Source organism: Canis lupus, chromosome 22 (assembly GCF_003254725.2).
Source record: "Canis lupus dingo isolate Sandy chromosome 22, ASM325472v2, whole genome shotgun sequence".
Taxonomy (NCBI): Eukaryota; Metazoa; Chordata; class Mammalia; order Carnivora; family Canidae; genus Canis; species Canis lupus.
In genome coordinates, this window is record NC_064264.1 from 43,383,634 (window position 1) to 43,404,891 (window position 21,258).

General features: G+C 36.4%; 1 protein-coding gene and 1 long non-coding RNA gene across 2 annotated transcripts in view; one reads left to right on the plus strand and one right to left on the minus strand.

Moving 5' to 3' along the window:
• GPC5 (glypican 5) overlaps positions 1-21,258 on the plus strand; it is a 1,341,373-nt gene that overhangs the window by 702,987 nt on the left and 617,128 nt on the right. The window lies entirely within an intron of this gene.
• On the minus strand, positions 8,636-14,532 carry LOC112655804 (uncharacterized). The gene is made up of 3 exons (XR_003133901.3): positions 14,374-14,532; positions 12,484-12,610; positions 8,636-8,891 (listed from the first exon to the last, which is right to left on the minus strand). It is a non-coding gene; the product is annotated as an uncharacterized LOC112655804 (long non-coding RNA).

A 21,258-nucleotide genomic window follows, 5' to 3' on the forward strand; every position in this document is an offset into this window, starting at 1 on the left:
ACGCAAAGCAAACAGAAAATGTTATAACTCTGGCAAGTAGGTTTCCATGAATGACTTAGAGTAACAAACTACCAATTGTACTTCATTTCAATATTGTATATTTACTAAAAATAAATGTTTCATTAAAAATTAATTTGTTTTATGTTCAGAAGCTTTTTTATTGAAATGTAATTGATATGTAAAATTACATTAGTTTCAGGTACATGACATTCATTTGATACTTGTTTGTATTGCTAAATAATCACCATATTAAGTCTAGTTAACATCTGTCACTACAAAATTTACCTTTTTCCTTATGATGAGAATTTTAAGATTTATTCTCTTAGCAACTTTCAAATGGGCAATACACTGTTTTAGACTATAGTGACAACGCTGTACATTAGGTCTCTATGACTTACTTATTTTACAACTGGAAGTGTGTATGTAACTCTTGATCACCTCCCATTTTGCAACCTTCCCTGAATCCCTCCTTTCTGGAAACCACCAATTTGTTCTCTGTATCTATGAGTTATGTTTTGTTTGTTTTGTTTTTTAGATTCCAGTCGTAAGTGAAATCATATGGTATTTCTCTTTCTCTGACTTACTTTACTTATACGTGTAATACCCTAAAGGTCCATGTCCGTCCATGTCATTGCAAATTGCAAGTTTTCATTCTCTTTTTTTTGTTGTTGTTTTCATTCTCTTTTGTGGAGGAATAGTATTGAATTGAACAAATATACCACTCTTTATCCATTCATCCATTCATATACATTTAGGTTGTTTCCATATTTTGGCCACTGTAAATAATGCTGCAGTGAACATAGGGGTGCATATATCTTTTTGAGTTAGCGTTTTAATTTTCTTTGGATAAGTACCCAGAAGTAGAATTACTGGGTCATATGTTACGTCTATTCTTAATTTTTTAAGAATTTGAAACCTCCATATTGTTTTCCATGGTGCCGCACCAATTTGCATTCTGACCCACCATGTACACGTATTCTCTTTTATCCATATCCTTGCCAACACTTGCTAGTTCTGGCTTTTTGATAATAGTCATTCTGACAGGTGTAAGATGATATCTCCTTGTGGTTTTGATTTGCTTTTTCTTGATTATTAATGATGTTGAACATCTTTTCATATGCCTCTTGGTCATCTGTATGCCTTCTATGGACAAATTTCAGCACCTATTTTCAAGCTGATTCGATAGACCCTTAGGCAGCAGATTTTAAGGTATGCAAATATATACACTCCTGTGAGACAATTGTAAAACCTGCTGGCCTTCAGACCAGGTAATCTGGAAGTGTCTCCTTGTGATAGTTGCAAACATTGGGACTTCAAATGAATAGATGAGCTCTTTTGTGCAAGTATTGGCAAGTTATAATAAGGCCAAAGGATAACACAGAGGTGGCATCCCCTGGCCTAAGATCCTAAAGAACGCTTTTGTAACCTCTAGAAGAGTGATAAGCCTATATAGCCTTCCCCTAGGAAGACAAATTGTGTTTCAGTCTGCTGTCTGTATAGTGTGCTGGGGGTGATAACCTGCTAAGAACTGTCTCTCTGATTGTTCCAGATCTGTGGGGTCCTGAAACACAATCCTCTTGACCACCAGAGCCAGGTGCTCAGGGGGAATTCCCTGTATGGAGTGCATGCATGGATTTGGTGGGGCTATAGGCACAGTGCAGTAGTGGGATGTTAGACTGCCAGGTTTGCTGGCACATTCAGTTATCAGCTTTGGTGGGATTGTAGGGGCAGGGGTGAGGTGCTCAACCATGGCTTTAGCAGAATCTTGGGAGTAGCATAGAGTAAAGTATGCCCCATGGTGGTAGCAAGTTAGAGAGGAGTACAAATGGTGTCCACTAGTGCCTCAGGCCCTGGAATGAGTTCCAATAGGTTTCTGCACCTCTGGCAGATGCATTATTAGAAAATGAATCTCCTTCCCCAATACTCTAGGTGCTTTTCAAATTGTTCCTTTCATGCTGAGTCCTGGAGCAAGTAAGTCTGTGCCCCTGCCCTTTAAAAGCTGACTCTTCATTCTCTATAGTTCTCTGGTTTTCCTAGATGTATTCACCTTGGTTTTCAGAGCCAAATGTTTTGTTTTGTTTTGTTTGTTTAAAGATTTTATTATTACTAATATTATTTTATTTTTTTAGATTTTATTATTTTTAAGCAATCTCTACACTCAGTGTAGGGCTTGAACTCACAATGCTGAGATCAAGAGTCACGTGCTCTACTGATTGAGCCAGCCACGTGCCCAAAAACCAAATGTTTTGAAGGCTCTTCTCTCCCGTGCACATCCCAAGGATTGGGGTGCATGATGTGGGGCACAAACCCTTGACTCCTCAGGGAGAATCTCTGTACTTGTGAGATCCCTCCCAATTGTGGGTCACCCATCAGAGGTTGGTTTTTTGAGAGACCATGTCTCTGCCATTCCTACCAGTCTCAGTGTGAAGAAGCTGAGCTTTATTGAAGAGAAGCTGTTCAGCTAGTTTTTTCAGAGAGAATTGTTGCATATGTAGCTAGAGTTTGATTGTATCTGTGGGAGGAGGTAAGTTCAGTATCTTCCTACACTGCCATTTGAACCACCTCCAATAAACATAATTTTTATTTGCCTTTGAAAAGTTTTCCTGGCTATTAAGTTTGTCTCAGAATTTCACAGATTCATTCATCAACATAGATTTGTTTTGTACTTACAGTGAGCCTGGACTGAGACAGAGATTCAAAGTGATTGAATAATCACATGTAAGGAGAGTGTGAGCATTTGATGAGGAAGATAGAGTCTATGTACAAACTCTTTCATATGGACTCACTGAGCCTTCCAGAGACTAAGAGAGCCAGTAAGGTAGGAGCCAAGGGAGCAAAGAAAGCATAATGGAGAACTAATCAGAGAAGAATTAATTTTGCTTTTTATTAATAATATCTTCAAAATTTATTTCTCTTATAAAATTTATTGGAAAAAATGTATTCCACCTTATAAAAGTAACACTACATAATATACTATCAATAAAGTATTAAATATTATTAGTTTGTCTAAAGCTTTTGAAATATAAATATCAGTTTTACAACTACTTATGCTGATAGCTCCTGATATTTTTATAAGATTTAATTAGAGAGGTAATGTTTTGTTTTAAAGGCAATACTGATTTTTTCACATGACAATAAGAATAGAAATGAAGATTTCTATGTACAAAGCACTTAATACATAAATATATACGCTTAATATGTGTTTTAAAATTTAATTTAAATGATTTTTAAGAAGGAGAAGTAGAGGTTTGATTAGTTTTTTATTGTTCTATATTTTAATCAGCCCTAAAATATAATTATAATCCTAAAAGAGAGTCTCCAACTGAAAACTTTATTGAAAACTAGGTGGCCTCACTAAAGATTTTAGTCATGAAGTCTTAGAGAAATTTCACTTTTATTTATAAAACTTTTGCTTTGGCCCTTCTGTTCATGATCCAAAGGCAACATTTCTTTAGCTGCTAAGCTATTCTGTTTTCTACTTTCCAACATGCCAACATCAAAGCTGTAACTCTGCCCTCTCCTCTCCTGATCCACGTCAGACCCAGGGTAACTGGGAGAACTTTCAACATCAACAGTAGCTCGTCTTACCGATAAACAAAGCACAGAGACAGCAGCATGCAGTTGCCAGACATAGAAAGCAGTAGGTGAAAGTGGGAATATGCTCCTTTCTACCCTGAGATAGGAGGAAGTATGCTATCGTGCATGACTTGATCCTAAGTTAAAATAATATTTGCTTGGGTGGGCCTGCTATACAGGAAACGTTAAGATACTGAAAAGTGTGCAGTAGAAACAACATGAATTGTACAACTAAAGGTGAGCAAGCTCTGAGGCTGAGGCGAGTGGTACTTAAGACAGCCGTGATGGTACAGCTCTGAGACAGTCTCTGCACACACAAAATTCATTAAACACCTCCACTCCCAGACTGCTAATATGCTTTATAAGCATCTTTTTCACTCACAATTCCCTTCTCTGAAGTTCCAAGGATACAAAACAATAGTAAAATAGTCCTCCTCAAAGCCTGCTATTTTCTTTTAGACTTCATACCTGGTAAGTTGAAATTTGGAAGTTCCAAATTTCCAAATACATTGGAAATATCATAGTATTCAGAAAAGGAGCTGTCTTATACATAATCTGACATATGTATGTATACATCATGTCCTTCATAGTACGTTATGTGGTGTGGCCACCAGCCACCAGGCTGCCTGTCCTCATCAGCGTGGTTAGGAGATACTTTTTGACATCTTATACTCTGACACTGGGTGTCATTTTTCAGGACAGTTAGGTTTCATGTCAGAATATGTACTGCTTCTTCAGTTTCATAGTAAACTGTATTGTCTGCAATAGTCATTTAAAATCCTGTGTAAAATCATAACCTACTATAATACTTTTGTATGCCTTTGTATCTGTAATTCCACTTTATTCTTGTGGAGCATATGTGCATCCTACCCCCACCCCCAATGTCTTTGGGAAAATGCAGAATAGGTTGTTTGCTGCCTGTTTTTAATTTCATAGTAAGAGTTTTCATATTTTTCTCAGAAAAAATATAATAATATATACATATATACATGATTTATATGATATGTAGGACATATATATATGATCTATTGCATGCTGAGGCACTACATTATAGCCACATGGCTACATGGACCTCAACATGCCAACAAATTCTTGCCCCAAAATCCTTGTACTTGCTAGTTTCCATTTCCTGGAACTCTGGTGCCTGGCTTTTCTGAATTAAGGCTCCTTCTTATTTTTTCAGTCTATGGTGAAATATCATCTTCCATAAGAAATCATTTCTGATTTATCTAAAGAAGTCAACCATCCTCTCCATATCATAGCACTCAGTTACTTTATACTAGAGAACTTATCTTCATCCAAAGATACCTCATTACATATTTGTTTATATATTATGTACTTATGATAGTTATGTATCATGTGCCTCTCTTCACTAAAAAGTGTTTAGTGCTGTATTCCACTATATTCCTGGCAGCTAGAACTGATTCTGTTACCAGCTATGTCTGATTAGAAATGTTTCTCACTGACAGGTTTGTTTATGGGCCATTGGTATGCTCCTTATTAATTAGTAACACTTCTTTATTGATAGATAATGATTTCCCCACAGGATTGTGAGGTCCAAATTTATAACTTGCAGTTCAAAAATCTGTATGATCTAATTAGCTCAGGTATTATTCTTGCTTCCATCATGAGTGAAATACAGATGTGGATGGATAAGTAAATGAGTAAATAAATTAATAAAACAATAAATAAAGTCAGAGCTTTGGGAAGATAATTGCACCTTTCAACAATGATGTCAAGAAAGAAGACCACCACCTGTCCTTGAAGTCAATGGCAAAGATAACTAAGTAGCCTAAAAATTTTTAATTTTTGATCCAAAATGGCTATAACTTACTGGTAAGTTACAGTTGAAAAAGAATCCAAGTAAGTTATTTCTGATAAGTTGCAGTGACATCTCTCTTAGAAATAGAGAAATATGATGGAAAACAGTGAGTCCAAACCAAGTCTTTTTGCAGTAATTCCATACTAAAATCGAGACATCATAGAAGTAACTGACTTGCAGATGATAAGTTTGGTAGGCAATACACACTTTTTAATCATTTAGAACAATATTTAACCTCCAATGGGAAGTCAACAAATACTGTCTGACTCTCTTCCATGATAAAATAACTTGCTATCTACTGTCACGTCAATGTTACATCAAAGGAAATTAAAAAGAGTTCAATACTGCCAGATAATTTAAAGCTAGGAAGTAAGAGTTTTCTAAAATTAAATTCTCCATGAAAAATAAGTACATGACCATTATTACTTAGTCAATGAAATAGCAGGAAATAGCATTTGAGAAGTTCATTGTTCTTTTCACTGCAGAGATGGTATATTCCAGTCTCCAAAATCAGCAGCACCTAGTCTATGGTCTACGTGACATAAAAGTTATATAAAATATGAGATCATAATTAATTAATTCTTTTTAAAAATTTTTCTTTATTTATTCATGAGAGATGCAGAAAGAGAGAGAGAGGCAGAGACACAGGCAGAAGGAGAAGCAGGCTCCACGCAGGGAGCCCCACGCGGGACCGATCCCAGGACCCCAGGACCATGCCCCAGGCTGAAGGCAGGCGCCAAACCGCTGAGCCACCCAGGGATCCCCTAATTAATTAATTCTAATACCACCTTTCCTTTCATTTGAAAGTAAAAGTAACAATCAATAGACTTATTATTTAATTTCAAGATATACATCCCCCAGTGTCAGAAAGTGGTTAATTCTATTTGAAATAACATTTAATAGTGGAAAAATATTCTTTCATAAAAATGTAAAGTTGGCTTCATATGGTTTGAAATGACATATTGTCTATTTTCAATTAGAAGACTAATTTCAGAAGAGAACATTGATCACTATTATCTTTATAATTTGTATGTTTAGGTATTTTATGAGTCAAATTAAAGACTCAAGATTTCAATGCTACTAAGGAAATATTAGTGTTGGATCTGTCTTGGGAGTCTTCATACAGTCAAGAGATTTGCCCATTTGTACTAAATGGACAGATTATATCAGTCATAGGACCATTGAAATTTCATTTTAAAATTCAAACAGAAGTATTGATACTGACTGAATCAATTCAAACACAGGTTTTTATTTTTTTTTAAAAAATTTGATATTCCCTCCAGACTGGTGTACATAGTTTTGTGTCTCAGGAATCCTTTAAGAAAAATAGGCAAAAGCCTGCAATATATAGATGTTACTAAATTTCAGAGCAAGCTGAAAATTACTTGGATCCTGTCAGTAAGTCAAACTGAAAACACCTGCTTATGTCTAAGTCTTTGTTCAATGTATTCTCATTAAGAATACGAAGCACAGTCATTGTAATTGTAATTATGGCCAAACTTTATTTTGATTATACAATAACATATCCAAAAAGGAATGAATGGCTGCATTTTTCAATATGCTGAGGGATGACTATGTTACTTTGACAAATCCCTTTTATTTCTTTTCTTTTCTTTCTTTTTTTTTAATTTCTTTTCTTTTATGATGAATTTTCCCCAAGTTCCAAGTAATATTTTCTCACACATTCCTTCTTAAAGCATGAGATCAAAAGAAAATTAAAGGAAAAAAAAAAACACCTCAGTGGAAGTTTTATTTACTTCTATACACCTGAAAATATTGTGCTTTTACTTTATGTGATGAAGTGACACTTACTGTCACACAAAATAATTGTAATTATGTCATCCTTCATCATAAACATGTGCTAACTACACATTTCTTTAAATACTTGTATTAGCCAAAACTAATGCAATTTTCGTTTTAAATGTAAGAAATCCACCTGAAACATACAGCAAAATGAGGGATTTTTTTGGCTCCCATAAACTGTAGAAGACTCTCACTAAGAGGAACTTCAGAGTTAAAACAGTTGGGATTCTCTTGGTACCTTTAATTTTTTGCTTTTTTGCTAGCCAAATTATCTCAGATTGTGTTTCTTCAAGACTATAGTCATGATTTCTGAAATTGTCAGTGCCTATATCCTCATAGCTTTCCAAAGAGAAAAAAAATATTGTCCTTTTCAGCTTCATTTTGAAAAATCCTGGGGGAAATTTTCTAATTGGCCTATATTGGGTCACCTAGACTAATTACTAGGGGCTCAGGAATTACTATGTTTGGACCAGCCTTGCTCAGGTGGCACCTTTAAAGCAATACCTGTAACTATGGAGTTGGGGATCATGTAAGAAGTTGCTGCTTCTTATTCAGATCTCATGGTTAGAGCAAAAAAAGTGTTTCCGAGATGAATACCTTTTTTTTCCAGAAAAAAAAAAAGAGAGAGAGAGAGAGAGAGAGAGGAGTTCAGGAACACACACACACACACACACACACACACCCTGAGGTCAAGCACTGTCTCATTTCCTATTCTTTCATCTTCCCTGTCATCAAGCATGTACTAAACATCATCTGTGGACTCCAGTGAAAGCTCGTGCTAACAAATTGGCATACTTTCGGTTATTCATGATCTTTGTTTTTCAGAAATTTGAGTTGCCATTATTTATGCCTTTTAGTATTAAAGAGAGGAATATATTATAAAGTGTATAATTTAACAATATAAAAGGATGAATCAGATGGCTGAGAGTGGTATTTCATCAATTATAAGTCACATTTCTGATACTTGGTTAAGTCTTTTAATTGATGGAAGTCTTAAGTTGCTGTTGCCAGGTGGTGTCCATGGCATATTGCCACTTTAATTGAATGATCAACTTGGTTAATTCTGAATGTGTTGATTTCAATGATCATATACCTTCAAAAAAGTTATAGAATGATTAAGTAGTAAAACAAACAATATATTGTCTTTTGCAGAGAGTCACAAACAGCAGTGAGGCATGCATTTGGTATTTTTGAAGGAAATATTCAGAAGTAGAAGCATGAACTCAATCCATTTTTCTGTTTTTTTTTCTAAGCAAAAACCAAGTACCTTAGGGAACCTAAGAAAGGAGCATTCCCACAAGTGGATGAAGCTATCCTTTGCTTTATTACTGATTCAGGTGCCATGCAACTGAAGTTAGGGGACATTGCAAGATGCCTTGAAAGAAATGAAAGGAATTTAAGAATATGAGTCTTGAATGACAAAATTATGTAGAATTTTCATTCTGGTATTATGAAAGATTTTATTTAGCAAGATTTTTCTTTCTTTATAGTACATAAAATAATAGTACATCTTACAATTGATATCTTTGATGTCAATAAAACACTATAATAAAATAAAAAGATTTTACTTCTTAGAAGTCATTTTGGCAGCATTATGGAGTAGCAGGATTATTATATTTGTATCAGATTATTGAAATAATGGACAAATTCACAGTCCTGGTGGGTGATCTTCATACAACTTTTTCAATAACTGAAAGAAAAAGCAGAGAGAAGGCAGTAAGGATGTAGAAGACATTAACAACATAACTTATAGATCTGCTCTAATTAATATAGTGAACACTGCATCCAGTAATAGAAAATTGAGCCCAACAATGCTAGAAACCACGTGCTTTTCAAGCACACATAGGATGTTTACCAAATTGAAAATATGTTGGGGGATCCCTGGGTGGCGCAGCGGTTTGGCGCCTGCCTTTGGCCCAGGGTGCGATCCTGGAGACCCGGGATCAAATCCCACATCAGGCTCCTGGTGCATGGAGCCTGCTTATGTCTCTGCCTCTCTCTCTCTCTCTCTCTCTCTCTCTCTCTCGGTGACTATTATAAATAAGTAAAAAATTAAAAAAAAAAAAAAAAAAAGAAAAAAAGAAAATATGTTGGGCCATAAAAAGTCACTCAGAGTATATTCTCTGGAAACCAGCCAAGAATCAATGAAAATCACATAATTCAATACAAAATAATGTTAACACCTCCACTGAGATCTTGAATTCTAGGTTAAAACATAGAAACTATAGATACATATTTTATTTTGAACCCATTTCTCTTAAGTATCCATGTAAATCACAAGTCCCAATTAATCTAATACAAGAAATGAAGAAATACTTTGGTTAAACCTTTAAGTTATCACTTATTTCTTAATGCCTCAAATTAAAACAAATGATTGGACTAGTGTGGGGGCACATTCATTCATAGCAATACCTTAATTTTATGAATTGTTCTTGAACTAATAAGAGTGTTCACAATAAAATACAATAATTTGAGACCTGGGAAGAATTTTCAGGCCAAATTATGAGTAGGAAAATAGTATCATCTTATTGAAAGAATAGAACAATCATTGAAACAATTGAGGTAAATTTCAAGTTTTGTCTCAGCTCTGTGATACTAGGTGAAAGATTTAAACACGATGAACTTCAATCTTCTATATAAAAGTATTGCAATCAATTCTTGCCTATTGGCTGTGTGCAAGAAAATAAGGAAGTAGAACTAATATCTGGTGAGCACCTAATAATTGCTGGTAATAACCTTGACCCTGAATCTGTGTTTAATAATAATTAATGTTCTTAAAAACCTTTTAACAAAGTAGGCATATAAATAAAACACATGTGAGAATTCTGCACTAACTATAAAAATTAATGCCTGATTATTATCTCATGGGAAAAAAAGTACATGTGCATTTTTATCTACCATATGTCAGATTTTTAACATGTTATCAGTATCACAGTGATGAGAACATGTTTTTTTCTTTATGAACTATAAAGATTCAAAGTTTCAATATGCATCATGGTAACTATTAAGCTTTGTTTCTTTTTTTCATAGCAGATTGTGATTTCCTACTGAATAACTCAAAATATTTAAGTTCCTCAGTAGGCATTTAAAAAATGTTTAGAAAATTTTTTGCCAATTCTCCATTGGTGCTTAGGGCTCACTTCCTTTCTTTTCCTTCTTATCATTGCTAAAGAGTTGGTTCTTCCCTATAACTATACTCTGAACAAAGTTATCACTAGACTTCCTTTTATCTATAGATATCTGTTCTTTTCAGACGAATTAAGGAACTTCTCTAGTTTCAAATACTAGTCATGATAATCACTGACAACCTTGTTCCATAATCTTTTAAAAATATTTAGATCATGACATAAAACGTGAATATGGTGCTTATAAAAAGTAAGATCTGTTAGAACAATATATAATGTATATAAGAGAATTTTCCCTCTCCAAGGTGAGTCCTTAGTCTCAAAAATAAAGCAAACTCCGCACACGAGTCACCTTGAAACAGGGTTCAGTTGTTCCTCCGGATAGAGCAACTGTGTTTTTTCAAGTCAGAAATGAAAACAAGGGAACCTGGATGGCTTAGTCAGTTAACTGTCTACCTTCAGCTCAGGTCATGATCTCTGGGTCCTGGGATTGAACCTCGTGTTAGGTTCCCTGCTCATCTGGGCATCTGCTTCTCCCTATCCCTCTTCCTCTGTGCTCTCTCTCTCTCTCTCTATCTCTCTCTCTTGCTCTCTCTCAAAGAAATAAATAAAATCTTAAAAAAAAAAGAAATGAAAGCAAACTAAAGGTAGGTGGTGTCACATTGGCATGCCTTGGAGAAGAGGCCAATGAAGTAAAGAAAAAAGACAGACTTCACACGAATCAAGCCTTCTTGTAGATTTCAAAGCGTTCTCTCTTATATCATAGACTTTCATATTTTAAAGTTATTTCCAGGCGTTGTCTCCTAATGCCTCACCAACGGCTACGCACTCCTTAAATATAGAACTATTTTATTTTCTATTAATTATCTCAGAATAGTGTTTAGTGCCTTGGAGAAACAGGCCCTCAGACACATAATAAATAGATGAATAAAATAAATGATAGTAGAAATGCAGCTTCCTCTTGGCATATGCAGGTTAGGAGGGCATCGGAAGCAAAAGAAATCCATTGAACGCTGGCAGCTAAATCTTGGTCATGGGGACTCTGTGAAGGAAACAGAAACGATGTATATTGTGCATATTTCCAAAGCCCAGTTACATTAAAAGGGTTATCTGGCTGCCAGTTTCCTATCCAGAATTCATCCACTCTGCTTCCCTTTGTTCCTGACCTCTTTCCTAGGTAGCACGTGTAGATCAGGGGAAGTTGATCCTGTCCTTAGCAATAAGGATAACCCCTAAAATCCAAACGGACCCTGGTCCTTCTCATCCCTCTTATCACTGATTGATCCAAGGACCCAGGCTTTAGCTGGGCAATTTGTGGCTCTTCCCTGAAGATGGATAATAATCAAGGCAGAAGTTCTCCAAGTATGGTTCAGCAGCAGCAGGAACAGCAGCAGCAACAGCAGCCCCTGGGGACTTGTCAGAAATGCAAATCTTTAGGCTCCCACTGAGACCTCCTGGATCAGAAGCTAGAGGAGGACATCCCAGAAATCTGTGTTTGTACAGACCCTCCAGATGAGCCTGATACATATTTAAGTTCAGAAACAAATGGATTAGGGATGAGCTCATGAATTACATAGGTTCAGTTTGATCCATGGAAAGGGCACTTACCCAATGGATGTGAGAGAGGTTTTCTCTACCTGCTTTTGATTTAAACAGGAAACTAAACTACCCCAACACTGCTGGCAGACTTTTTGAAATCAAGAGAAAATTCAGCTTGTTGACAAAAAAGTGTACAGAGAAAACCCTTGAAAACACAGTTTCAACTTGGATAGTGCAGGATTCTTAATCTAGTAGGAACATCACATTTCCTTATTATTTAAACCAGTTTAACTCAGGTTTTCCTTACTGCAGTGGAGAACACCTTAACAGATACAAAAGAACCAGAATATGTTACAATATCCTTGTGTGTGTTTGTTTATTCAACAGATAAATGTAGATCAACTACTGTGTGCCAGTCAGAGTTCTAGACATTGGAGATATAATGTGTATAGTGACTAAAAATACCCCAAAAAGACAAATCTCATGTAACTTATATTCTAGTTGGGGGAAACAGTCAAAAAGTAAGAAAAAGTTTGGCATGTTTAGCAGGTAGCAAGTGCTACAGAAGTGCTCTATCCAGAAGTGGGAACAGCTGTCAGGAGGTACGCTTGGCCTTACCTGTAGCTATGCCAGCCAAAACACACAAGGGTGAAGCAACTTGCCCAGGATTGCAGAGGCAACAAATGGTAGGACCGTGATCTTGACAAGAGCTGAAGTGCAAGCATTTTCCATTATGCTATGTTCCCTGCAGAGATACATTAAACGTTCAGAAAACAATCTTCTATTACAAGTAAAAATGAGCTAATACAGCAAAATCCGTGAGTAGTTTTATTGAATTTCTATGGGACCCTTTCATTTCTTAAAACGGGTCTTTAGCATGCACAGTATCTTAAAGAGGGAGAATTTTACATCTGATTAAGTTGTGATTGAAGTGCCTGCCACATGGATTGCTGTTTCGGGTGGGGGTGGGGGTCAAACCCAATGCAGTAATGAAATTTCCTTTGCTTATACTAGAGTTTATATTCAGTTTGTTTGAACCAGTTGTTAAAACATTGGAATATTTCGGATCAATAAATAGCTGCTGTCTTAAGTTCCAGTAATGTCCTCGGGGTGTGCCCGCACCCCTAGTGCTTCCCTTAGGACCTTATTCTGGTCCTGGACCTAAAGACTTGCATGGCTCAGCAGGGACCTCAGGACTTATGCTATTGTCAGGACCCACCCTAATTGGGTATTACCTTCACAGGCCTAGTTAAACATTTTGTATATCATCCCTGTATTATATCACTCCTAGGCTCTACCAACAAAATCATTTGGCAACGTATCCAACAAATCAATGATGGATGGGAGGGTAGTAAAAGAGGTTTTTCTCAGCTGTAGTCAAGCCACCACCGAGGGGAATAATCTTGACAAGAATCCGATTGATACAAACCACAATCCTACTCTCCTCTGCTCCAGCCCAAAGGAGAGGGGAAGATTTCTCTCTGAACTCAAAGCTCAGATTTCTCAGACAAATGATCGAATAGTTATGTTGATGATCGCCCTGAATAATAGATGTGTCCCTTAGTTAACAGATGTTCCCTGCAGTTGCTAAATATAAATTGTACATTTTAAATGTGTTTTCCTTTGTATCAAACATATATATGACAAACTTCCCATCCTCCTGGAGCACACAAATCAGTTTTTTAATGGAAAACTTTGGAAGACAGATTTTATTTCATATAATAATTTTCAGTGAATAGAAAGCCCAGCAATAGGGGGAGAAAAAGAATGCCTTGGAACAGAAAATGTTTAAGTTTGCCACCTATGGAACCCTTAACCTCTGAGCATCTGTAGAAAATGGGGTCTTATCTTGCTTGACAACAATCATTATGTAGTGAACAATTCCTTTTGAGGAATGTAAAACTTCTGCTGTTGCCCCTGAAATAACTCTATACTCTGGCAGGGCCATTATGTAAACTAACATTTAAAAAGCAGAGGATATTATATAACTCCTTACATCAATGGGTTAATAATCTGTGGCATTCCAAAATCACAACAGAAATGTCTTGTTGGTTCTTCCAGGAATGACAATAAAGAACTCCTTTATGGTCTTCAAAACAAAAAAGCCAAACTCCCAAATAGTTTGGGGCAAGTGAATTCCACAACACACAGCACCTTACTTCAAGATGACAAGGGTTTATTACCTCAGGCAACTGAGAACACCTTAACAGTTTCCTCAGCCAAACTAAATTTCAGACTGATTTCATCCTGACGGCACTTCCCTGACTGACCCTTTTCCCTTAAAGCATTTGAGGAAACCTGCTATTGCAGGTTTTCTGTGCCCGAGGAGATACAAAAGTTTTCCAGCCTCTCGACAGTTTTACACTCCAGGACTGTGTTTTCCAAGGACCTAGGAGCCATACTTTTAAAAATTAATCACCAAGAAACAGAGAATCCCATCTCATTGTTTCTGTGGGAGAAGAGGAGCCTAATTTAAGGTGAGTGCCAATCAGCAAACACTTTGCTTACCCTCATTCTTCTTCATAATTCCATCCACCAATTGTTTTCTTTGGGTCACTCAACACTTGAAAACTCTCTGGCCTTTTGTTTCAGTGGAGTGGAGTTCAATATCTGTTCCCTACTGTTAAGCCTTGACTCTTACTGTGATCACCTTGAATAAAGTCTCTGGTGCCAAAGTCTGTTAGGTGCAATTTCCCTTTGACCTAGGTTATTTACTTTCCCCTTTTTCAGGCATGAAGCACGTTCAAATTCCATATCCTGGGGGGTGCCACTTAGATTCAAAAGAAACCCTGTTTCTAATGGTTTGATTGCAACCTTCTATGAATTTCCCTTGAAGTAGGTTACAGACAGACTTACATATGGCATTCTGCACTCAGCATTCCAGAAAACTCCATTATCCTTCTCCTAATCACATAGGTGAAATATAATACAACCTACAAAATACATACTGTGTTTTATCCCCCAACAATTGCATGATATCAGTGATATTTTTACCCTGTTCTTAGCAAGCGAACTGAGGTGTCTGGAAGATGAGAATCCCAAGTTGGAAAGCTATGCAAAAGTGGGACTAGGACTGGATTTATCTTTAACTGAATTCAGTAGACCTCAGAAGCAACTCTTTTTCAGATTGGCACGCTGATTGCTAATTTACTTCTCCACTTCCATCTGGGTTTGGGTCATATCATGAATATGGTCGGTGATAATAGCGTAGGTTACATTTCCAGAAGTCTCCATACCATTAAATTTTAGATTTTTTTTTTTTCTTTCTTTCACTGTAGTGGAGATCTACAAAGTGCCCCAGAGGACTTTGACCCCATCCACCTTTGCCCCCTCTCCAGCTTCACTGCTGATTTCATCATCTTCTCCTTTGGCCAGTCCACGAAACTCCCGTTAACTACACTAAAATATAATTTGATGCTATAAAACTCAAGTTTCTTTAATGAAAACTGGCAAAAATTTTCAAACCAGCTTCCCTGAAATTGTAGATCAAGCCCTGTTGTGTGTGATGCACAGATAACAGCTGAAATCACTTCATCTACAAGTTAATGGATAAAATTAGCATGTTAAAGAGTTGGAGGGCTTAATTAGAAAGGCAATCCTTAGGCAAAAAGCCTCTCAGGAACACTAAAGCAGTTTGTTGATTTTGTTTGTAAAAGGTTTGGGGGCAGAAACTGGAAATAGGTTTGCAAAGTCAGAATCCGTTTCTAGGTCCACAGTGAAATTATATCCTCCTTAGGCTTTAAATGATGTATGTTCATAATAAGCGTATGGTCTTTGAACTTACACGACCATTTGTTCATCTTAATGGTTCTGTTAGAAGCAGCCTGTTGATTTCAGTGCACTTCCCTCATGTTAAGTTGAGGGTGGGTTTTGGCACTCTAAAGGAACCACCCAGAAGACAGAGGTTGCTCCATTTTTGCCAGCAGCTCCACCCCCTCTCCCAGCCAGGATAAGCAACACGTCTAAGGCAAGGATTTTCACTCTCTTTAGAGATTTTGTTTCTTCTAGGCATTCACCTCTGATTTTTTTTAAAACATGCTTTAATAAAATACCACTATTTTTGGATATTTCAATTAAATATGCATTTTCAGTTGCCTTCCTACTATAAGGATTTAGGTCTTTTATCTTATTAACACTTAGATACTGCCTTTCTCTACATCTGCACCCTATAATTATAGAATGCTTCCAGTTAAATTGATGTTTATACTTCTATAACAAGATAAATATCATTCCTTTCAATGTAAGCAGAGTCCTGTGTAAATACTGACTTTTTTTGTTTTCCTCATTAATTTAACAAATACATACCGAATACCCCACCTTCCTGTGTAGCCATTCCTCTGAGTACTGGCTGTGGGGGTACCCCTACCCTAGGGAGCTGCTACGTTATAGAGGAGGCAGCACAAGCAATGTGCTTCAGAACGGGGAAACTGACAGCTGCTCCCCTAGGCTGAAATACTGTTTGATACTTAGCAACACCGTGACCCTAGAGTGTTACCCAGCTTCTCTGTGACTTTGTTTCCTTGTCCTAGTTGGGAAGAAAATCTACTTCTAATATTAACTATGTACCTTTGGACAGGCAAAGAGTATATATAAATTTTTTAGAAAGGATGTGCAAGTGCTAAGAGGGGGAAATCAAATCAATATAGGGATAGGAGAGGCAAATTTGGAGATGGAGATTTTAAATAGGGTGAAAAGTACATTTTTCTATACCACTAATTTCTTCAAGCTTTCATATCTGTATGGTTTATTTCATTCTGTGTTTTTGTTTCATTCTGTGTTTGTTTTTTTCCCATTCTGTGTGGTTTGTTTATTCCCTTCTGTGTTACTTGTTTCTCACGAATTTCTTTTTTCTTATTATCTTTTTTAAAAATTTGTACAAATTTTGGTCTTCAAGGCTAGTGATTCCCTTTCATGTCTGATAACAGACTTAGATGTGTAGTGTCACATTATTAAACAGGGACTGACTAGAATTGCACTACTCGGCTAAAGCTTGATTGCAAGTATTCTGACACCTGTTGGAAAAATCTTTAATATCACTTTTGTAGGCCTTTCTGGGGGCTTGTCAGAATTTCACTGGAAAGAAATCTTCTGGTTGGTGAGGGGTATACCTCGCTTTGGAAACTTTCTGATTCGGCTATCTGTGCAGGAAAGGTCCAGCCTCTGCTCAAGTGGGAAGATGGCCACCTGGCTAATAGCCAAAAAGATAGAAGATTCTGCAGTGTAAATCAACTAGCTTCTTTGTCTTTTATCTTTCAAGTTTCTGAAGCTCGGTGCCACATCATTGTGGTTCCATAACCAATGATAACACTGGCTCTGTTTTCTAGGACTATTCAACATAAGTGCTCCACTGCACTAGTCTGCTTGGTGGTCTAGCCCACCAGCCCCCACTCCAGTAATGCAATAGGAATTATAGCTAACAACACATAGTATTTACTCTATTAGCAAGTATATTGTATACTTCCTGTGTTAATTCACTCTCAAAACAACTATGTGGCAGTGTTAATCTTGGTATTAGCATCAGTTTACTGATGTGAAAACCAAAGCACCAACAGTACAAGTAACATAGTAAATAAATATTACTGGTGAGGGGTTGTCAGGCATATATGGCAAAGCAAAGGTTTAAGCCCTGGTGCTCTGTCTTAGAGGACTTGCTAGTAAAGAAACTAGTACTCTATTAGCTTAAATCATGGCAGAACAATAGCTTTGGGATTGTCCTGGGGCGGAATGCTAATTAATTTCTCAAGGAGATTCTGTTTCAGTGGGTTACAACCTGAGCAATTTCTGAGCATATAATGTACTTCCAGGTACCTTATTTTGTTCTATATTAAGATACATCACGTGAAAGATCAATAAAGCAAAAGGACTCCCTTGTCAGAAATCATAGTATTAAAAAAAAATTGTAATATCAGGTTCACTGGTTTTGGCTCAGATAGATGCCCTAAAGTAGACTCATGGAGTTACAGAGATGAAAGGCAGGGATTTATCAGATACGATCCCGTGCCTGTCCAACATCCTTCTCTAGAGTGGTTATAATCTATCTGATTTCCTGTGACTTCCAAGTCTTTACCACTGAAAGAAACATTTGGCAATGATCTTGGGGCCACCTGAATCCCATAGTTATAACTGCATGTGGTACCCTCAATCAAACCTCTTCTAATGACTATTATAGCATAGTGTCTCTGATTTGCTGCCATTAATTCTTCTTGTCCGTTTCCAGTCTCTATAGTAGTCCTAATCCTTTCCATTAAGTATGAGGAGACAGCCTTCCATTGTAAACTGTCTCAGCTAGAACCCAGCTCCTTCTCCCTCTCCATTTCTTGATACCACTCAGGAGCACTTGTACTCCTGCTTAAAAGATACAGCTTTTTAAGTTCACTAGAAAATATTATACCTTTAAATGTAATTTTGGGACAATATAGTAGACTCTTTACTGTTTGATTAGCATCATCTGGTTTAATAGATCTTAAACAGTACTTATACAGAAGTGCTTTATGAATCTTGTGGGTATTTGAGTGTTGCCAGTAAATGAGTGTGATGCTTGACCTTTAGCTGGTGGGAACTTTCTTATCTTCTTTTGTTTTCCCCAACCTAATCTGTGCAGTGAAGCAGCATTTTCTTTGTGTTGTGGCAAAGTGATTATCTTCCTGTGGTATCTCGGATCAATTCTGTAGTCTCTAGGCACCTTATGCTGCTGTGTGAGCCCGAGAAAAGGCCTCGGAACACAGGAGGACCAAGTTATTGTCCTCTCGGAGCTCCCCTGGTTAGTCAGAAAAGATGGGAGGGAAAACCAGCGCCACACAACTGGATAAAAAAGTATGCCTTCAAATACTTGACACAATGGAGTGCTGGTACTATTTTTGATGTATTTGAAATTGTTTCAATACAGAGATGTGCATGAACGGAAACTTGATAGAAATAATTGGAGAAGTAGTTTAAATACAGTAAATGAAGAGAAGGAAACACTGAAGCAGAAAGGACAGATGGTCAAAGAAGAAAATGCTAATTCGAAACTATTAGAAACATTAAGGGGAAACTAAGAAATGAAGCTGGTTTTCCCAGACACACAACAATTTCTTCCACTGTTTTTTTGACATCCTTAAGATTAGTCAGGAATGTTTTCTTGGCCCCTCCTTTTTTTCTTTTTAACATCCTCCCATATTATCTTACATGGTCTAATTTCAGTTAAAGGGTATTTCCCAACTTAAGAATATTCATAGTTGGAGTTTGCCAATTATTAAAATTTCAAAGGTTCATAGTATTGACAGTTAATAGTTTCAAACTATGCTCAAATATCATAAACTTAGCACACTGATGGCAAAATTAGCAAGTTGTTTATTTAATAGAAACAATAACTTTATGCTAAATATCAGCATGTACCGGGTGGGCTATAGAACCTGTTCTCCTATTTCATGCAAAATTATTTTAGGTCTATTGAAAAAATATTTTAAGCTAGTGTTTACAGATTTCTTATGATGACTGTAAATCCTGAATATAACTTGCTTCATCCACTTTTCTCCTTGTTTGTGTAACTCACTTTTACAGAAAAAGTGACAATGAGAGCCTGTTGCTAAAGCTTAAAAAACAATTTTATGTTCAGATGAAGATTAATAGCACAAAAGAGAGTTCATACCTAACCTCAAAGCCATTTAGTTCTATGCAAGTTGGACTCAATAAACTTGAAAGCTTCTTCCTCTGGTATTTGACACATGGAAATAATCATCATGTTCGTTACACCCTAGTGATTTTAGCCAAACTTATTCCCACCCTATTCTGAAGATAAAATAAATCTTATTTAACATCAGGGGTCAACTTTTCCTTCAAAGTTGTACTTTTTATTAGCAACAACAGAAGAACTTTAAAAAATACCAAGGATCTTCTATCAGAAGAACAATTTATAGTTAGCTACTTGGGAAATAATTCTGCTTTTGTATACTATAGAAGTTGCCTTTACTTGTCTTTTTTTTTTTTTTTAAGACATCATCCTTCTACAGGTTGAAGTCTTATTAATTAGTCACAATGACATAAATTGTAAGCAGTTAATATAGGACATAAACATTTTTTTCTATGACCTTAGATATTTTATATAACTATGGCTCTGGATGGTGGTAAAAATTGGGTTGAAAGAGTTTGGAAACCTAGTTTTTTTATATTTAACAAAGACTAGCTTTGTGAATAGTACACTTGTAATTTATGAAAGACCAAAATTTTAAAAAGCCAAAAAGCTTGCTTTCTTCCCCCCAGTCAATGAAATATTTGAAGGCATTTCAGCTTCAGCCCAATGTTACTGCTGTGAAAAAAGCAAGCATCTTGTACATACATCAAACTGTTTTTATAACATGATGAAAATGGTTTTCATGCTTGAAATCTAACACCATGCATAAAATAGGTTGTGATAACTTGCAATTATTTAAAGATAATCTAAACTCTAAAAGAACTTTCCACATTATTGGAAGAAAAGCGAAAACAGAATTCCACGTGATATACTACTCATGCCACCAGAATAGTACTATCAGTAATCTAATTGTTGACTAAGAGCTTTCTCAGTTGTTCTCTCCTAAGGATGAAGAGTAACAGTAAACCCTTAGGAAGTTCCACTGTGGCAGAGCAGCAAATTTTCCTACCAATTTTACAAAGTATTATAAAAAATTAATAACAAGATTGAATACTTTGGGAGACCTTTTAGATTTTTTAAATTCTCAAGACCTTTCATAAACTGTTCTATAGTTAATAATCATGCAAAGAGAACATAGCAAGTCTAAAGACTTCTTTTATTAGAAAGGCCTGCTTGCAAGTGTGACTCTTGCCTGGCTTATGGTAAGTTGGTTTCAAGATGATTCCCACTATTCCCAGAACTGATAAAGTGTCTCACTTGCCTAAAATTGCACAAACACTGTTTTTAGGATGAATACTTCTTTTGCTTTTGGAGGTCTAGAATTTGGGCATGTATGAAGTAGAAGGTGCCTATAATATATGATCCCCCCATAAAAACCTTGGATTCCTAGGCTCAGGTGGGTTTCCTCTATAAATGTTCATACATGTCACAGTTTTGTCATGAGAGGATCTGAGTATACTCTGTATGGCTCTGTTAAGAGAGGACTACAGAATAACTCATATGTTTTTGTTTACCTTGCCCCAAGCATCTTTTTCCCCTACTAATACTGCTTTTTTTTCATTTTTTAAAATTATCTATCAGCTGAGTCCTAGTAGGAGCAACTGTATGCCCAGTCCTGTGAGTTGTTCAAGCAAATCAACAAACCTAGGGATGGTCTTGAGAACTTCTGGCATTATAATAGTTCTAGAAACCATTTTTTTGCCAGTTGTACTTTCCAACTTGTGTACCTTCTCCCTAGCCCACCTCCTACTCTATCAATTGTTGAGTGGCTTATTAGTGCT